We start from the raw sequence: 16,839 nt of genomic DNA on the forward strand, positions 1-16,839 counted from the left end.
TGACTGCTTCTATATCACAGTGCTTGTGTTCCAGTAACCTTTATTTTATTTAATAATGAGCCAAAAGCACAAGAGTAGTGATGCTGGCAATTCAAATATGCCAAAGAGAAGCCATAAACTTCTTCCTTTAAGTAAAAAGGTGAGTATGTGAAGGGCAAAAGATAGTGTATATGAGGTCCGGTACTATCCAGTTTCAGGCGTCTACTGGGGGTTTTGGATATATCCCCCGTGGATAAAGGGAAACTACTATAATAACTTTATAATCAAAGGAATTTTTAGTATATATATATGGGACTGAAGGATACAAAACAATGAGGATTTAAGCAATTACTAACTTATTCTGCCTATTACATGCTTTGGGAGTTGCAACAGAGACATCACTATGAACCAGGTGGTCAAGGAGATTCCTGGAGAGGAACCACAAGCAGAACTTATGGTCATGCAATAGTGCTTAAGAGCACTGATTCTAGAGCTGGATTTCCTAGGTTCACATCCTACCCCTGCCACTTACCAACTATGTGACTTTAAGCAAGTCACTCAAACTCTCTCGGTTTCAGCTTTCTCATCCATAAAATGGGACTAATATCAGTTCTTTCTTCATGGAGTTCTTGTGAGGATTAAACAAATCCATATAAATGTGGGGTTCAGAACAGTGCCCGACACATAGTAAGCATTATATAATTATTAGAAAGACATTTTAGACTACATAAGTAAAATACATTGATAGTTCACACTTTTGCTATATTCCTACAAGTCAGATACATATACAACCTACACCTCTATGATGGAAGAACTATCAATTTTGCTCAATGTATAGATAAGAAATTTAAGCCACAGAGAGATTAACTGCTCAAGGTAAGTGGCTGAATCAGAATCTGCTCCCAAGCTAATCTGCCCCCGGAGCCCATACTCTTAACCATGGCACCATCTTGTAGAAAGGGGGAGGAGCAAGCTTACCCTGGGCAGACGACTTACTTTAGAAGAGGACAGGAGCTACCACTGACAGAGTGCATGGGATTTGACCATGAGAGCCAAGCAAGGGAGTTACGTCCTAGTTCATTAGGCAATTGGGAGCTGATAAAGGTTTCTGAGCAAAGTAGTTATAGGGCAAAAGAGGAATGAATGTGAGAAAATTGGCCTGGCAGATAAACGTAGCATATGTTGGAATGAGGCAAAAGAAGACAGGGGGAGAGGGAGGGAGGGAGAGAGGGGGAGAGGGAGGGAGGGAGGGAGAGAGGGGGAGAGGGAGGGAGGGAGAGAGGGGGAGAGGGAGGGAGGGGGAGAGGGAGGGAGGGAAGGAGGGGGAGAGGGAGGGAGGGAGGGAGGGGGAGAGGGAGGGAGGGGGAGAGGGAGGGAGGGAGGGAGGGGGAGAGGGACGGAGGTGGTGGGGTGATGAAAGACTGGCCAGGTGTTGCACAAAGAGATAGTAGAGCTGGGCAAATAAATAAATAAATAAATAAATAAATAAATAAATAAATACCGCTTTGAATACTGGGGGCAAAAAAAGGGGAGGAGAAAGAAGTCACATTTCACAGTCCATTGAAGGCCAGACAAGAAATGTTTCTTTTTATTTTGATTTCTATAACTTTTGTGAAATGTTTAGTGCAATGACTTATTTGTAAAGTATATTTTTTAAAACCTAACCCATAGTAGCACAAAACAAAGCATCACCCAGCATTGCACTCTGTCTAAGCCAACGTTTGGTGGCTGAAAAGGTGTACTACAGTAAGTGACAAAAATGATTAGCAAGGAACCATAGAGTGCAAACACCTATTGCGTAAAGGAAGTGGCTATTTATAGAATCAAGATAAAGAACCTACTAATGGCTCATCCTGACAGACCGCCCAGGTCTGATAACATCTCCCAGCACAAAGCCAAGCTGATTTATCCCTTGTTCTAAAGAGGCACCCTGAGCTTGCCAACAAAAATATGTGATTGATCTAATTAGCTGACTGAACTGAGAAAAAGAATATGCCAAAATCCTGTGTACTCACAGATTAGTCCTTCCAAGACAAAGCAGTGTTGCATAAAAGCCAATCTTTCAACTTAAACATGCACGCTCATTAAAAGGGACAAAACCCAGCACTATCCAGCATGTAGGAGCTTAAAGAACATTACTGAATGGTGATGACACAGACATGAGCGTCAAAAGCAGGAACGCTCATGGGGGAAGGAAGGAAGAAACATAAAGGACTGCAAAAAAGTGCATGTGCTGTGGTTAAAGTCCAATTACCAGCTCATGCCAGACAATTTTCCCACATTATGCCTGCATTAACATTCCCACTCTCAATGTAATGCTTTCTTAACCAAACTGACAATGCCTGTCTTCACTTGGAGTTATGAACAAATACAAGCCATGTCTGTTGAGACTGGTAAAGTCATTCGATTCATTCAACAAACATTCTTGGGCACCATGATGTGCAGGTAATGAGTGATTATCTCTGTCTAGTTCTTTGCTGCAAAGGCAAGAGAGGGTCTAAAAACCAGTTTGGTGTGCTTTTAAAAATGCTTTAAAAAAAAGCTTAATGGAAGAGATGAACACCCTAGAGAAAAGTGGCAATACTAGCTTCATCTGATAGTCCACAGATCACAAGGGCAGCTGACTCATTGGTTACAATTAGGGAGATATAAATATACATCCAAAAAGAAAATTTTCTTCTTTAAGGACAGTCTTAGTGAAATGTTACTTCCTTCATGGACTTGAGCCAAAGTCAGTACAAGGAGAAGTTCATGTAGTTTCTCCAAAATGTCTTGCCTATTCTACCCTCAACATCACTGCTTAGGAAGATGCTTGGCCCAGGAGGCCACAGAAGCTCCGGATCCTGGAGCCCTGAGTTGGTTGGATATGACCTGAGCAGCGTGGCGGCCTGCCGGACTTGGGAAAGCAGGACCACCAGAGGATATAGTTAGAATAGAACGGAGTGGGCCAGATAAGTAGACTGTTTATATCTTTTATTTTCTAAACTTCATATTTTTATCACTGAGATCTTATATAAAACAATTTATCAGTTCATGTCTAAAGTAAGGATAATTTATTATACCCAACTTTACTGTCATGCAGTATTCTGAATACCCTTGAACTTGAAAAATGAAATCACTTTGCATCACCTTATATTGAATAATGAGCATCATTTATATAAAAAATTTTTCACAGGAAGAGAAAACAATGTTGATTTTTACCAAATGTACAATTGCTGACATTTCAGTAGTTGTAAAACCAGACAGGGCTATATTATAACATAAGAGCCAAACTTCAAATTTCAATACGGAAATTAAGGTATTTATAGATCCTCTGCTTTCAGAGAATTTTTTTCCCTAAAAAGAGAACCTCCCTGCACCCTGCCCCCAACTTGGCTGAAGACTTGTCTTAGTCAGCTACTCAATCTTGTCAACATATAACAGAACAACTGCAGAAATCCTATTGCAATTGAGATAATGGTCAGTAGATTAATAGAAAATGTCATTTAAGGCATGGAATCATTAAAAATTACCTAAACACCTATTTTAAATACCTTATTTTATCACGAATCATAAAAAGGTAAGTTTATTTGCCAATATTTTCACATAGACCAAAGCTATTTCTGCAATTACAGGTCAACTGATTGAAGTTCAAAGTTGTTTTTCTTGCTTGACCCATACTCATAATGTATAATATATAACTTCCACTTTGGCTACTGGAAGTTGAGAAAAATCTCAGTGTGAATCAATCTAAGTGTGGAATCATTCTACATTGTAAACATCTTCCCAGTCTTTTAGAGTTTTCTCTCTTCCTTCCGCACCCAATTTGACAGCAAGTTCTTAGAGCAACTTGCCTTTATCTAAAGTCTTTCCAAAGAACTCAATTGCATAGAAACGAACAATTTTCTTTCCATACATACACTTCATCAGTTTACATGTTATTTGATAAAACTGTATAATTACTGTAACAATGCACACAACTCAGCAGTGGGAGGAGAGGGATGGCCCTCGGGAGTACCCTGGAAATAGCCCATCAGACAGCACACACACCAAGGAGTGAGGATAAGTCAGTGTGCTTTCCAGAGTAGAAAAAACTGGAAATCCAGAGAACCACTCAGATTAGTTGAGAGGACTCCCACAGTATTATTTTTTAAAAGCCAATTTTGTTTCAAGAGCTGGCCTCTAGCTTAAAAGGGTATCTCCAGGCAGAGTTATGTCTTGTTTAGAAGAAATGTCATTTAAGTTTCTCGAGGAGAGAACCTCTGTGTCTTTCTGTGACACCGCTTATGGGAGAAGTCCTGCAGAGTGTTTTTGAGTATGTGTTTTTTTAAAAAGCATGTACTGCTATGTCCACAGCCTACAGTTATCCTTGGAGTTTAATCTCCAGTATTTACACCAGACAGTAATTCATAATAGACAAGCTGGTAAACATAAAATAAAAAATTACTGTCCTTGAGCAGCCCATTTACAAGAATATTCACACAGATTTGCAAATATAGCCTCCTATACAGCCACTCCAAAGATGCTGATCCAAACCTATGTGAGACAATTAAAATTGGCAATGAAATACTAAATCCAGCCCATAGACTTAGTTTTTATTACTATTATTTTCATTTGGAGATCTTCAGGTATGGTGTTCATGCTCTGGTTTACCACAGACTCTGCAACTCCCTATGGTTTCACACCTGCTTCCCCAAGCAGGCATGCCACTGAATCCGACAGATATATAGTACCACCATGACTTGATTCGTATAGAAACTTTGGTTGGTCTCTGGCAACACTAGGAGAGCTCTTATAGAAAAAGCATTTGCCTTGGCAGAAGCACCAACCACATCACTGAAAAAACAAGACCAGAGGGGTCACTTACTGTGGAGAAATAGAAATGACTGACAGCCTAAGTAACAACTGTTCAAAAACTCTGGCCTTTCTAAAACCCTATGGGACTCTTGCTGAAATGCAGGTTCCTGGAGGTCTAACCTGATTCTGATTCAGCAGGTCCAGAGATCTGCATTTTAACAAGCACCCGAGGTGATATGGACACAAGAGCTGTAATATTGAAAATATTAACAACAACCCTAAGTGCTTATCAGACCCTGCTCTAAGCACTTTACATGGAATGACTTAATCCTTGGAACAAACCTACAAGGTAGACACTATTATTAACCCCATTTTATATATGACAAAATTAAAGAAAAGAGAGATTAAGAGGCCTCTGCTTATTCAGCTAGTAAGAAGAGCCAGGATGAAAAACTCGGCCATCTAGCTAAAGAGTTCACAATCAACCACCTGGCTGTTATACTGCACTATGACCTTGACCTAAAGGGTGCTATAAAACATAAAACAGGTTTGCAGCTGCTGACTCAGTAAAATCCCTTTACCCCTTTAAGGGAGTACATGAGTCCCAAGAATCCCCATTTTCACATTCATCACCATCCTTGGTGGTGAGGATGAAGAGTTCCTTTTACATGCTATAATAAGATCAACCGTAGAAGAACTGGCAAAAGAGACCGTGAATAGGATAAATGATCAGAACTCAGATGTACCCATTCTAAAGAAGTATTACAACATTTTATGAAAGCTCTTGAGAGCATAAAATAAAAGGGAAGCCCTGATAGTCCCCAACTAAAGATATGAGAAAGGGAAAGACAAAAGTCTAGTTATTAATAAAGTTTAGACTGTTTCAACCCAATCCTACACAGCTATCTCAGGTTGAAAAATTACGATCAACATTAGAGTGTCTCTGAGAAACTAATCAAATCGACGCTGGCTAGGCAAAGAGTTCTTCGACTTGACACCAAAAGCATGTTCCACAAAATGAAAAATGGATAAACTGAACTTCATCAAAATTTTCAAAAAGAGAAACTTTTGCTTTATAAAAGCCTAAATGAAGAAGATGAAAAAAATAAAGACTGGCAAAAAATATCTGCTAACTACATACCAAACGAAACACTAGTGTCTAGAATATAAAAGGATTCATGAAATTCAATAGTAAAAACAAAACAACAATAATAATCCAATTAGAAAATGGGCAAAGACATGAGCAGACATTTCACCAAAGAGGATATATAGAAGGCACATAAGTACATGAGATGATATTCAACACTGTTAGCTATTAGGGAAATACAAATTAAAACCACAATGATGCATCACTACACACCTATTAGAGTAAATAAAGTTACAACACTAAACACTAGTAAAGATGCAGAGAAACTGGGTCACCCTTACATTGATGGTAGAAATGTAAGATGGTATAGCCACTCTGGAAAACAGTTTGGTGGTTTCTGAAAAAAAACTAAACATATACTACCATACAACCCAGCAACTGACCCATGGGGTATTTATCTCTGAGAAATAAAATTTAGGTTCACACAAAAACCTCTGTATACAAACAGCAGCTGTTATTTGTAAGAACCAAAAACTAGAATCAGCCCAGATCTCCTTCAACAGGTGGTTAAACAAATTATGGTACATCCATACCATGGAAGAGTACTCAACAATAACAAGTAATGAGTAATTGACACCAACAGCTTGAATAAATCCCCAAGGAATTATGCTGCATGAAAAAAGTCCATTTGAAATGGTTGTATACCATATAATTCCTTTTATATAAAATTTTGAAATGACGGAATTTTATAAATGGAGGATGGATAAGTGGTTACCAGGGGTTATGTATGGGAAGATGGGAACTGGAAGGCAGAAGAAAAGTAACATGTTATAAAAAGGCAATAGGAGGGATGCTGGTAGTGTTGGAACTGTTCAGTATCTTGACTATGTTGGTAGATAATGGACCGCTCTATCGAAAAATCAATGAAAAAAATATCCTCAAGTGAAGATTAACAAAAAAATAAAAAGGTCCATAATCCCAGTTGTGTAGGTGAGATCAGGCACTGTATTGTCTCACTGGGAATATAAAATGCCCACCCTTTCTGGAGGACATTTGGCAATACTATAAAAAGTGAGAAACATACCCATACCCTTTGATCCAACTAGTCAATCTTTAGGATAATAACTAATGAATAATTTATAACGGGAGTGCAAGTTGACCTGGAAAGATAGTCAAGATATATGTAGTTGTTCCATGAATACTCACTCAATCCCTGGTAGGTGCCAGACACTGTTGTTGCACTGGGAATGTTGACATGTCCAACAAGGCATGGTCCCTGTGCTCACTGAACTGTACAGTCTGGTAGACTGTCCTCTCCTGGTAAATAAACAAGTGAGAAAACACTATACGTATATGTCTGTGTGTGATTACAAATATACACACACATATGTATATATAATATAAATTCTGGAAGGATGAAACCCAAAATAATGTTAACAGAGGTTACTTCTAGAAAGTAAGATTGTTTTTGTGTTTTACTTGATTTTATTTGTTTTTGTACATTTTAAATTTCTATGATTAACAAGTGTCACTGGTATTAATTTTAATTATTGGAGGAGAAAAGGCCGGTCTCCAGAGTTTCCCTTTTTTTTTTTTTTTCTTTTCAGTTTCTTTTGATTTCTGAGTACAAGCAGAGTGAAATTTTTCTAAATCCGGAGTCAAAAAACTCAAAGATCTCTTCAATTAGCAACATGAATAAAGGCAAGTTAGCCATACTAGATTATCTTAAGATTTAAAAAAATTGTGCACATTCCTAACAATTTCATTTTCTCACAAATTCAGGTTTGTAAGCAATTTCTAGCCCTTGGATTGAGTGGGAATTTCTATTTTTAAAAGGTTTATATTTCTTCTGCTAATTTCTTTTTATCATAAAAATAATGCAGATTCACCCAGCCGGTGTGGCTCCGTGGTTGAGCATCAACCCATGAACAAAGAGATCACCGGTTCGCTTCCGGGTCAGGGCACATGCCCAGCTTGTGGGCCTGATCCCCAGTGGGGGGCATGCAGGAGGCAGCCAGTCAATGTTCTCTCTCATCGATGTTTCTACCTCTCTCTCCCTCTCCCTTCCTCTCTCTAAAAAAATCAATAAAGAAAAAATGTTTTTTAAAAAAACAACAATGCAGATTCATTACAGAAAAGAAATGTTTAATGAAGACATGCAAAAAAAGAAAAACATCTATAAAACCACTCTCTCAGACAAAAATAACTATTTTAAGCCCCAGATATACTACTTTTAAACTAATATCAATCTATATGTGTATATTTGCTAGTTCATGGGCTCACACAGCACGTTCTGCTATTTAAACTGCATAAATTTTTTTTTTGCTTAACAATACATGCCATTTTAATGATATATTTTAACATTAAATATGTTTTTTTAACCAATCTGCTAATGGTTGGGTATTTCATGTCATCAACAGTGGACAATGAACATGTTTTTGAAACTAAACATTTGAGCATATACTTGGTTTTGTCCTTCAGTTAAAATCCCAGAAGTAGAAATGTCAACTCAAAGGGTATGTACACTTGAAGGCTTTTGACATAAGTGGGCTCCCAAAAAGTGGTGTCGATTTGCACTCCTAACAATTGGTGTGGGCATGAAAGTGATCCCGTTTCTACACGCTCACTAATGCTGCTGACAGACAATGGAGTAACCTTGTTCTTGGATTGTCTAGAATTTCACTTTTGAAAAGAAAATCATTTTAACAGATCAAAATGGAGAATTTGTTTGGCTGTAGTTAAATTAAAATTTTTAATTTGTCAATTTCACTTTGATTGCAGAATTTGTCAGACCCATGAAGGCAAACAAAAGTTCATCTTTGTAGGACACTGTATTCTAGCCAATGATCTTTATTTGGATAATAATTACCGATTCCTCACTGACATCTTCAAATCTTTGGCCTACAAAGATCAGTCTTTCCACCAAGAACTCTCAGGCTAACATAGAGGTGGCCTTTTCACAGTAACCATTGCACGGGGAGACGCAGGAATAAATGAGATGGTGCTGGCTTCATGTGCCTGCTCCAAGGTACGGCACTGCAGCCCAGCACACAGCATTTATCAAATGGTCCAGAAATGGTTGTTACTATTAGTGTGTTATTATAAGTAACACAACTTTAACATGACATAATGAGGACTTAAATAACAGCTATTTTGCCCTGGCTGGTTTGGCTCAGCAGAGTGTCGACCCGCAGACAGAAGAGTCTTGGGTTTGATTCCCGGTCAAGGGCCCATACCCTGGTTGCAGTGCAGGTTCAATCCCCGACCCCTGGGGTTGTGCAGGTGGCAACCAATCAACGTTTCTCTGTCTCTCTCTTCCCCTCCCTCCCTCTCTCTCTCTTCCACTCTATCTAAAAAGAAAATTAATGGAAAAAATATCCTCGGGTGAGGATTTTAAAAAAACAACTATTTCAATGCTCTTTTATTTTCACTGATTTGCAAAGCTAGGCCTGGAACTCAGATCTCCTTGACGCCAGTCTGATATGCTTTCTCTCACACAGTTTTGTCTGCTGGTAGGTTTTCTCTGTGCAGAGTGAAAGCAAGAGACAACTTAATTCACACAATTACACTTAATCAGAGCAATCTGCAATTTGAGATTTAAGTCTACATACTCAAAATATAGTACTTGGTTTATAAAGATCTGCGTAGTTAAATAATACTTCTCCAAAGCAGGTATTTTAAGTTGCAGGCTAAAAGCAAATGGGTTTATATCCACCTCAGAAGATGATGAATTATTGATTATAAATCTCTACTCTGATAGAGGGTTTCTGATTGCATTTGACAGAGGGTTGAAGACTAATTAAAAATGCTCACACATTCATCACTGTTGATTGTGCATAATCCCCTGCTCAAAGTACAAGTGCGGCACCTTCTCTAAAATGACAGAGGAAACAGATGAAGTTCCACTCAGAACTCCCAGAGGCCATCTGTCTTGATTTCAGGGTAAATGGGCTTTCCCTAACAACCTAAATCGCAAGCAGAGTGACAGTTCAAAAACCCCTGCACCAAATTTTCTATTCTATCTGAGCCAGGGCTGGCCAGGCCTGGTCACGTGGTACATGATCAATAAATAATTACAGATGGATTGATAAATAGGTCTATGGGTATACTTTAGGGATATCCAAAACTAATATGTCTAGGTGTCTTCATAATTCGAGTCATAATGTGTGTTCCGGTGAGCTAAAGGAAATAGATCCTATCTGCCATCCCAAACAGCCCGAAAAGTGGTTCCTTCATATATGTGCTCCAGCCCTTTATTGAGCAGCTAGTACTGACCTCTCCCCATCCCTTTGAGGCTACAGTTCTCTTACAGCCCACAGTGTTGCACTCACTCAGGAAGACATCACCAAGGTAAAACACTGACAGGTACTTTCTAATAAGGAAAGATAGATGGTCCTCACCGCCGTCCTCTAAGGAAATCTCTACTCACCACACATCACAATGACCTATATACGGTCTGAGCTATAAAAGGAAGGATGGAAGGAGGCTGATGGCCAATCTGTGTTCTCCTACTTCTAAGGAAATATCTGTCCCCCCTACTCCACCCCTATCCCAGAAATCCACCCCACTAGCCACAACAGAGGGCATGTATGAGGAACTGGCCTAAAACTCAAAATCCTGTTAAGGACATTTGTCATACTAGGTTTCAATCCGCTTGCTGTATAAAGGACCTGACAAATCTAAATGGATTAGAAATAACATAATCTACATTAATAGCAAGAAAAACATTTTTAAATTAATGGCAATTCAACACACTAATTATAAACCTAAGGTGGAAAAGGGAGAAACACAGTGAGACTCAGCTTGAAAAGTCATCATAGTTTAATCAATAAAAGGGCAATACTAAGAAAACATAGACCAAACAATAGCAAAATTGTTATGCAGCTGCCCAACCTCTGCTTTTTGAAAACAGTAAAATAGCAGCATTGAATTATGCAGTGCCACACATCACACCCTCTACCTTCCTCCCCGATGAATTACCAGCAAGTGAAATTTACATGTTCTATTTTGCAACTTTCTTATACATTCTTAATATATAGATTCCTATGTTGTTGTTGTTTTTAATTCTTGCCTTCTTTACCTCATTCCCTAGAGGTCCAGATTCTGGCCCAGGCTCTGTCCCTGTATAGAGCAATGTAATTTCCATAAGTATCAATGGGCTTCCATTTTCTCATTAATGTATTCAACAAATTCCACTCTGCACCAGGGTCTGTGCTAACTACAAGGAATATAACACAGAACAGGCCTAACATGTTCCCTGTTCTTATGGAGCTCAGAGTCTATAACAATGGGGGTTAGATATAAAATCAACAATCCTGTTTAATTTCTCACGTTTTTTATTTTACTCTTCTCCCTCTCTCTTCTGCTTCTCATGGCTCTAACTTCACCTATTTCATTTCCACTATTAATCACCTTCATCACTCCCAAAACAGCCAGAGCCATATGAAAATTATGTTCTCTAACACAGGGACTTAGCTGGATTGGTTCACAAAGCAAGAGGAGGAACGTCAGTAGAGGAAGTCTGTAGAAACCAAGGCCTCGAAAAAACATACAGCAGACCGCAGCCCTCTCTTAGATGAACACCGAATGTGAACAAGGGCGCAGATGGAAAACGGGCAGGGAGAAGAAAAGGCACAACCAGCTCCTCCTCTCAAAAATTGGAACCTGATCCCCTGGAAGCCTGGTCACTGGGTCATTCAATCCTGATTGCTTAATGAAAGTGTACAAATCAGCAGATATTATGCCTGCGTGTTCCAAATGTCCCTAATTATGACCAAGTAGATGGAGGTCTTAAAAAAAGAAATCACATCCTCACTGAAAGGGCTGCTGGCAGATCATTAATTAAAACACCTCAGCTCCCAACTACATTAGAAACATGATAATTATCTTCATTCAAAATTTGCTTTACAACACTTGAAACGCTTCAAACTCTAGGATGACAACAGAATATAAATAAAAAGACCATGATTAAGGCTGCTGTCCATTATTGTGTTGCTGCAGCTCAAAGTTAAGAGCTCCTCCTTTGGGAATAAAGAGCATCAACAGTCCAGAGAAGACAAAGCAACAATTATCGTCATTATCATTATAATAACATTAGCAGCACCTAACTTTTCTTGAGTCATTACCATGTGCCATGAACTGTACTAAGAACTGTTTTACATGCCCCACGCTCAGAGAGACTGAGAAACTGGCCAAAGTAACCCAGCCAGAACATGTCAGAGCAGAGGACTGAACAGAGCTCGGTCTGGCACCCAAATCTACCCTGTTGCTTACTATACCACTACCAAAGAGGTAATGTCAAAAGAGGGAAGGGGAAGGCAGGAAAGAGGAGGAGTTGGCAACTGCAAACGTCTTTATTTTCTCAAAGCATGGTTTACAAGACTAAAAACCATTAGAATCACAGGGTTGAACAGTGCCCACTAGAGAACCCCAAACAGAATTCCAAAGAATTCCCCTCACAGGTACCAGAAAGCCTGCCTTCTCTTCCAGGACTGGTGAAATTTGAACAAAGAGAAATGACGAGGCTATTGCATGAAGAAAAGTGACTCACCAAGAAGGTGGCCGCCAAGTTATCCAACAGACATGTATCATACGCCTACTGTGTGCCAGTTGCCAAGCCACTGCCCTGGCCATAGTCTCTAGGCTCCATGTGCTGAAGGGAAATCACAAAACCCAAACGAGGAAGAGAACTCGTGTACAGAACCCGTGAAGGGGAAATGAGCTGGACTGATAGAATCTACTCCAGGAAGGTTGACCTCTCGTGTTCCTCAATTCAGATGAACGCCTCTCAGTTCGAGACCCTCTGACCCAATCCCAAGTCCAGTTGTGTTATAATGAGAACAGTATCAATTTCTAAGCATTGGGTTTTAACTCTTTCTTTTCAGTAAATGAAAACTCAGAATCTTTCTTAGAAGATCTTTCCCTTGAGATGGAAAAGTGAGAAGCTATCCTGGTCATCAAGCACGAGGAAAAAGCTCCAGCCCCTCCAAGAACAAGAAAGGGCCAGCACTATTTCAAGTTGCCACATGACCTTGCCTCATCTTTGAAGAACTCAGAAGTGAAAAAACAAGCCATGGCCTACTGGGGCCAAATAAACCTGACTTCAAATTGCAGCTCTGCTGCCTCCTACGCCTATAACTTTAAGCAAAGTACTTAACCTCTTTGGCCCCAATTTCCAAATTCCAGCAAGGGATGACAACCTCACCACCTTACTGGAATCTCGTGAACATTACATGAGAGTGTACTCTTCATCTTGCTGTGGTGTGTTTCCTGTCCACAACCCTGTTAAAGGAAGTAGGTAATATTCCCATTCAATGCTTAAAGGCAGCCTCAGACAATGATTTTCTGTATAACACACACACACACACACACACACACACACACACACACACCTGCTAGTCAAATGGAACAGAACAAGGTGGAAACTAATCCCTAGACTGGCCATCAACGTAGGACATGGTTTAACCCCAGAGATGACGGTTAATTAACTCAACCGTTCAATTTCTCTCAGACACTTGAACCAGGGAGTAAAGCTAGCCTGTAGGGCAGTGAAGCAGACAGGTCCCAAGACAGACCAGCCACTGGGAGAGTAGCTGGGCTACCAGTGAGTGCATGCTCCCAGGAAGACGTGCCGCAGATGCTCCCGGAACCAGTGGGAACCCACATAGCCTCTGATTCCAGCCCCCAGGTGTCCAGATCCCTTCGTCCCCTGCCTTTCCCGAAGCCCTGCCTTGCCTAGCATCTAACAATAAACACCCTACAACCTGAGGTCACAGGAGTGATCTCTGTTCTTTGCAAACAGAGATACGGCAGTTATGGAACCTACACCCGCCTGTGAAATAGGCATGAGGGGTACAGAGTCACTCACCAGGCTGCCTTGTAGGATCTCACTGAACAGACTGGAGGGAGAAAAGATATGAGCCTGCAAAGAAAGGCTCAAGACGCCTTTTACAGATGCAAGCTGCCAAAGGAAATAACCTGGAGAGGAAACTCCCCTGTTCTACGTAATGTACATCTTCAAGCAGCTCCCTGAAGTGAAATACCCAGTAAAGTCCAAAATCTGTCATACCTTTGCCACCAGTGATAGCTTCTTTAGGAGGTGGGGGGAGAAACTCTAACACTTCTTAAAAATCGAAACAAACACAAATGAGGCTGGTTTTTCTTTGAGATAAATGTTCATTAAGGAAGAAAAACACACACCAGACTATCCATGCCCTCTCAAAGCAAACAACAACAACAACAAAAAAACGATGATGAAAAGTCATAAAGCAAAGGCTCTTTGTTGCCCCCCAAATCCATAATTTAGAAAATGACATTCAAAATAAGTAGCCGCATCAATCATGCATGAGCATTGCATGTGACCTTTCTAGGCACCCACCTCCTCCTGGCCTGGCCTCCAATCCCAGGCCAGCCTTTCGGGAATACTTTTGGGGTCCCTTTCCATTTATCATTGATGTTATTATCTGGCTTGCAACCCAGTTTGTTCCACTTCATGTTCCTGGTTTAAATACGTGAGTTCTGTATTTCACCCGGAAAGACAGTGGGTTTCGGCAGACACGGTCGATGTGTATTTCTTAGCTACCTGCTTCGGTGCCTCTCTCAAGTCTGCACATAACACAGAAAATGTGTTTGCTGCAAATTATTTAAAAGCAGCAGCAGACAAGTACTTCTGCATAAATCAAACCTGGAGAAGGAGTCAGGGGCACTCTAACAGGCCACAGGGTAATTTATCTAGATTTACTCTTCGTCAGACCACTCCTCGGCTGAGCTCAAAACTGTTGTTGCTGTTAGCTGTTCCTCCAGCCACCAGAAGCCCTGGGCTCAAAGCAGCTGCCATTCCATCAAGCTGCTATCCCTTTCTCATGGGGGTGGAGTGAGCAGGAAAATTCTGCTCTAAAGCCACTGGCCTGGTCCATTCAACGTGTTAGGAGAAACACCTGGGAGAACACACGTAGGCTTCTGTTTTCAGCTGCAAGGTTTTTATGCTCTTCTCTCATTGTACAAGATTCAATGCCTGCCTGGCATTGAGTGGCAATAGCTCAAGGTGATAAGCAGTGAATCACAACAAACTTCATGGAGTATTTTCTTGCAGCCTTGAAATAAAAATCAGAATCTTTGAAGCTAGTAAACCTTCTGAGGGCTGAACATCTCAAGGTTACTCATTTCTAAATTTCTCTGGGAAGGATATAAGCACAATCAAAAGAAATGTGGTTTATGATGAACAAATTTTTTTAATGCTTAAAAATTCACATTTTGATCGTCAGGACATTATACTAAAGCATTTTAGACCTTAACTTCTCACCCACTATGTTTCCCCAAAAGAGCTCATTCAAGGAAAAGGTAGCATTCTGAATTATTTTTATATGATGAAATTGATAAATGAACTGAATGGATTTAATTCCTCATTGTGCCATGAAGAAACATTTTCAAAACATTTATGCAACAAATGACAAATAACATTTTAGGGACTTGGGTAACTTTCAAGGGGGATTTTCAATTTGTTGAAGTATCTGCCCAGGCTCTTCTCTGCCCCCAGCACCTCTAATTCAAAGGTGGGACCTAGCAGCCATTGTTGTGTGACATGAGCTAGGTTTCCACCTTTACTGACTGGTCTACAAATATGGGCTGAGTGCATCAAAGATTCTCCCCAGGAATTTAAATCAGAGTGGGAAAACGCTAAATGAGGAAGCGACTTTGCCAGAACCTGGTACGCCTAACTCACAGTGCGTCCTGGAACCAGCCTTCGTGTTCACTATCCCGTGGTCACCAGACCCCCTGGTACGCCAAGTCGAAAGCATGGCACTCACTGGTGCTTCCCCTCAGAAATGAGGAGAGGAAAGAGAAGCAATCCTGGAGTCTGGATACCTGGATACCAACTGTGATTCTTCTAATGACCAGCTATCTTTTCATTCCTATAGGCCTGACCCTTCTCTATAAAGGAAAGATACTGGGATTTGACCACTGACTTTTAGCTGTTTTTCTGCCCCAACACATCTAAGAGGTATAACAAGAATACAAGAAAAAGTGATAACATAAGAAAACAAGAGAAGATATGTCACATGAACTGAGTAGAATATCCAAAGCGAGACTGCTGTTGGCTTGGTGGGCATCGCGGCAGAGGCGGACTCTGAGCTGAGCCGTGAAGGAAAGAAGATCGTGGATCAGTGAAAGGACATGTGCTTATGTTACCTCAGCTTTCACTTATGTGTTCGTTGTTGACAAATGTATTAATAAACCACTGCGGAGAAAGCACATATTAAGAGATGATACTGGGGAGGAAGTATTCTAAAAAGTATATCAAGTACTTACTGAGGAAGCTTTGTATAAGGCAAAGGATAGTGCTAAGGGGGGAACCCAGAGATAAGTGGGCCTGGTCCACTAGCGTCTCACCTCTGAGGACAGGAACCCCACCTAGCTGAATGCTCAATATTTGCTGGAAGACTACACAAATATAGCCCCTACCTTTAAGGACTTAGGACTTTTTTTTTTTTAATGGAGAATAAAAGAGAGAGAATATGTTGCCCTTTCCTTCCAAGATCCCTAATAAATGTGGCATTAATTTCACTTAAAGGGAGACCTCCTTGGGATAATAGAGGAAAGAATGTAAACCTCACACAATAACCATTTTATACAATAAATGATCAAATCCCACCACGTTAGCAAGTAAACAAATCTGTCACTTGGCTCATTCTCTATGCTGATGCATTAGCTACGAATGAGCCTTTTAATAAAAAAGAATAATTCACTCCACAATGTAAGCCCAAGAACTCTCTGAAATATATATTAATTTGCTTCAAAATGCCATTGCCTCTTAAGTTGATTTTCCCCTCCAAATGCCTCAACCACAGGCAATTATGTCACATGCACCAGATCCATGAGATCCAAATGACAAACAGTCCCCTTGAACCAAATGTATTACCATAGCAACAAAGGGACCACATTTGCCATTCTCTACCTGCCATGGCCCAATCAATTATTTAACATGCCTATACTGCAGT

The 16,839-nt window shown here is 40.2% G+C and overlaps 1 protein-coding gene across 2 annotated transcripts in view; it reads right to left on the reverse strand.

Annotated features, from left to right (window-relative positions):
* The window catches only part of FAM160A1 (family with sequence similarity 160 member A1), a 205,110-nt gene that overhangs the window by 108,002 nt on the left and 80,269 nt on the right, over positions 1–16,839 (reverse strand). Inside the window, exon 3 of one of the 2 annotated variants that reach the window (XM_036241787.1) lies at positions 7,049–7,159. The exons of the other annotated variant lie outside the window; for it this stretch is intronic. The gene's annotated coding sequence lies outside the window, so the exon portion shown is untranslated. The remainder of the gene's footprint in view (positions 1–7,048; positions 7,160–16,839) is intronic. 2 annotated transcript variants of the gene reach the window in all.

The sequence above is a fragment of the Molossus molossus genome, unplaced genomic scaffold (genome assembly GCF_014108415.1).
Source record: "Molossus molossus isolate mMolMol1 unplaced genomic scaffold, mMolMol1.p scaffold_m16_p_4, whole genome shotgun sequence".
Classification (NCBI taxonomy): domain Eukaryota; kingdom Metazoa; phylum Chordata; class Mammalia; order Chiroptera; family Molossidae; genus Molossus; species Molossus molossus.